This window comes from Betta splendens, chromosome 16 (genome assembly GCF_900634795.4).
Source record: "Betta splendens chromosome 16, fBetSpl5.4, whole genome shotgun sequence".
NCBI lineage: Eukaryota > Metazoa > Chordata > Actinopteri > Anabantiformes > Osphronemidae > Betta > Betta splendens.
Genome location: NC_040896.2, coordinates 19,021,377 through 19,025,262, shown reverse-complemented (window position 1 = coordinate 19,025,262; position 3,886 = coordinate 19,021,377).

Genomic DNA, 3,886 nt, shown 5'->3' with positions numbered 1-3,886 from the left:
GGGGGGGCAATCAGAAAAGGTGCATGCATTAATGCAAACGGAAACCGAGGCTGCTCTAAAATAAAGCCCGATCCACGGTCAGCTGTGCGCAAAAGATGAAATAGCATCGCAGGAGTGTTTTGTAATCAATAATGCATGGCTGTCCATCTTCGGAAAACAGAAAGCCCCTCCAAACACACCAGAGGCATCAGACACTTTTCATTTCATGCTGAAGGTCAGCAGAGCAGCATGGATTTCCCTGCAGTACCTGATACAAGGAAGTACACACATAAAAGCAGAAAAACATTTTTACAGTTGCTCATTCTATTCTTAGAATTTGTGTTCGTGCCGACAGGAAGGGACTTGCAACGGTTAATGGTTTTATACTCCTTATTACGTAATTAGAATTGGTCCACGATAGGTAACCTAATCACTGATGAAATCTAATATTTGCAGTAACGGATTGGAGATGAAAGATACGACATATTTTGATTGTATCTAATATAAGCATTCATACTCAGTAAATATGTGGTACAGCGTTAACCTTTGATGTTACTCAACAATAATCTACATGACTGTACTGTGGAGAGCTGTAGCTGCTGCTACGCGGTGGCAGTGCAGAAAATGTGTTGCTTTCAAGAAAGGCTCACCTTTTTGCCCAGTTATTTCTGTGTCTGCTTGTGTATTTAAGTGGGTTAAGTATAAGTTTTCTATCTTTATATTCATTGTAAGTTCTTCCCATCATACATTTCAGAGGCAAATACTCTACCCTAGTTACTTTTCAGAATTAATATAAAAAATAAAGTAAATACTCACATTATTATATTCAACAAATCTGATCATCAAAACAGAAATGAGGTGCATCCACGGCGGTTACACAGTAAGTGTATGTAACCTAGCGTGTTCATCTTTGTCCTCCAAATATTGCTTAAGCTAATTTTACTTCCTGTATTGTCACTGGTGGTTCCTTGGCCTTGATAGACTGTCACCCTCCACGTTTTCATTAACACCCATCTGTTCGTTCCAGATTACCGTTAAATATTAATCCCTCTCCATCCTTTCTGCATTATGCCAATATGCTCATCACCTGCTTGGGAGACGCTGCCCGTATCGATTTCTCTCCTGGCTTCCACACATCTGGATGTTAAATTATTGTAAATACACACACACACACACACACACACACACACACACACACACACACACACACACACACACACACACACACAGTCATCTCTGACTGCCTCAACACAACATAGACACGTGTAAACAGGTTTCTTCCTCCTTCTCTGATGCAGTGTATCTAAAATTACTAATATTGACGTATAGACCTGTACACACACACACAGACACACAAGCAGCGCCCTGTAAAAGCCAGAGAGCTGAGCTAATGCTAATGCTTATGCACCGAGGGCGACACATAAGGATAATCAGCCTCCTTCCACATGAAGCCATCGGCCCTGTGACAGCTCAGATCAATTAGACCCCATTAAAGGCTGGTCCCAGAACAGCCATGGAGACTTCCTAATGTCTCCCGCTCCCTCTCTGCATGGTGCTAACAAAATCCATCTTCCCCCCCTCGCCCCAAACCTAATTACAGGTAGAGATGCGCCGTGCGAGATGAAAAGCAGGGAGCGGCTTTGATGGATGGCGGGCTCCTGCAAAACACAGCAAACAGGTAATTAACATGACAATGGGGACGAGGCAGGGGTCTCGTGCAAAGACACAAGGCTGGGGCTGCAGAGCCGCATTATGTGGGACATGGACACCAGAGCGAGAGCCGGAAACTTTGATGTGTGCTGAAATCCTTTTTGCAGAAAAACAGGCCCACGCCGTCCGACCAGATGCTTAATGGAGGTGTCGAAACCTCGTGCACAGATAAATAATTTATCCCCTGACAAAGTACACCTCATTAATTTTTCATTACAGCATATTTCGAGGTGAATCATGAAGACGTGATCGCCGTGTCGGCTCAAACCGTCAGGTATGAGAGGTGCTGCTCTTCTAAATCTGACTCTCACCACTGATATCAGGGAGAGCGACTAAAAGCAGTAGATGTTTGTAACACCTAATTAAGACAGAGATAGCAGTGAAAAAGCTGAAGTGAAAGCAGCACGCCACACACTTCCCTATCGCACGCACCGGCTCAGGAGAATAAAAGCCCACTTCACAAGCGACGGCTGCGCTCGGGGAGTTCTGCAGAGCAGCGAAAGGCCGTGCCACGCGATTCCTCCATGGGCCGCGTGTTACACACTCGTCAGGGTTTCTGCGTGGCGGCGGCCACGATTGCCTGGCAGCCGGTTTCTCAGGCAGTGGGCACGTTTTGTTTCTGTCCCACCGGCTTCTCTTCCTGATCGAGCCCTCAAATCTGTGGGATTGGTTTAAGTGGCATTGTTTTCCAGGCAGCATGACCGACTTCCTGCGAGAGCAGCACATTTACAGTGAAGCGAGGCCGTCTGCACAGATGTACGTTTCAGTCCCAGTTCTAAAAGTGAGCAATAAAAATACTTTACAGTGACTAAATAATGGAGAGGCAGCTGAAGGTGGCGCTTAAAGGCACCAAAGTCTCCTCTGTTGCGTCTGTAATAACTGTGCCGTCCGTAAACACACGCCTATATATCAGGTTATTGTTGACAGTGAGCATTGTTCTGGCAGAAATGGTTATATTTTTAATCGTATAATTACGTTTGCCAGTCGGGGTGGTAACAGAAGCGGCAAAAGCAACGCGAGATGCCTAGGATTCCTCCACCACAGTGGCTGCACACAGATCAGCGAAAGCTAAACACTTCAGAAGAGTAAAAGTCCTGTTTACAGAATCGTCAGTGGATACGTAAAGTAGTAGAAAACGGGAGTCGTTGTTTTACATTATTCTTTTACATAATCAAGCTGGTCGCGCTGGACGCTGGGGACTTCAACACTGTTTGAGTGTCCATTAATAGGAGCGATCGTTCCCTTTTAGTCCAGATCTACAGAGCAGAGACTGGCGTTCGATCAGGAAGCCAGTGGTGTCCTGTGATATTTTTCTTGCTATTAGTGGAGTATTTCATACTCAAGCTTGAGGTTATATTTCTGTTGTTCTGTCAGACAGGAAGCAAGTGCAGAGAAGAAGAAAGGTGTCACATGCAGCACAGGCTGTTATACTTCCCTTAACCATTGTCTCTGATGTCTCAGACATCACATCAATTCAATGTCAATTAAATGATAAGTCAGGTTATATGAAATGTGGCATTAATGTGGATACACAGTTTAAGTGATGAGTATATTGTTGTTCCCAGTGTCATATAACATATAAGTTACTTAACATTAAATATTCACGACTGTGAAGCAGCTGCCTTTACTTATTTTTACTGCACTGTAGACGTGCAAATAAACACGGAACAAGACGATGCATTGAGCCGTAACCGATTTCATATTTTCGTCCCACCGTTGCAGGTCACGACCCAGACTTTTCACAATAAAACTCCTCTCTTCACTTCCTCTGCCCCTCCACTTTGTACAAATGAGATAATTTTCTAACAAGCGGAGCTACAATGTGTTTCATTCAGAGCCCGCGTTGTAAAAATCAGTGGTGGTGATACAATCTGTAGAAGGTGGCCATTAGGCCGCATTCAGCCCCAAACGCATGAGCGTGCGCGTCACATGATGTTAGAACTAGCATTCCCAGTTTATGGCAGAGCCGTTCCTGTGGGATTAGCGTCGCGGGACAGGACTCCTTTGTTTTCGAACACTCTTTCCGCTCTCAAATCATTTTACAATTACAAAATTACAATTACAAAAACTCCTCACACCGACCAGCCCTTACTGACCAAACCAAGATAAGACTATCGCACGCCGTTCTGCTGCACATTCAAGTTGCACCACAATCACTACGTGTCTAACACCAAGCTGCATGTCTGGCTCGCACAAT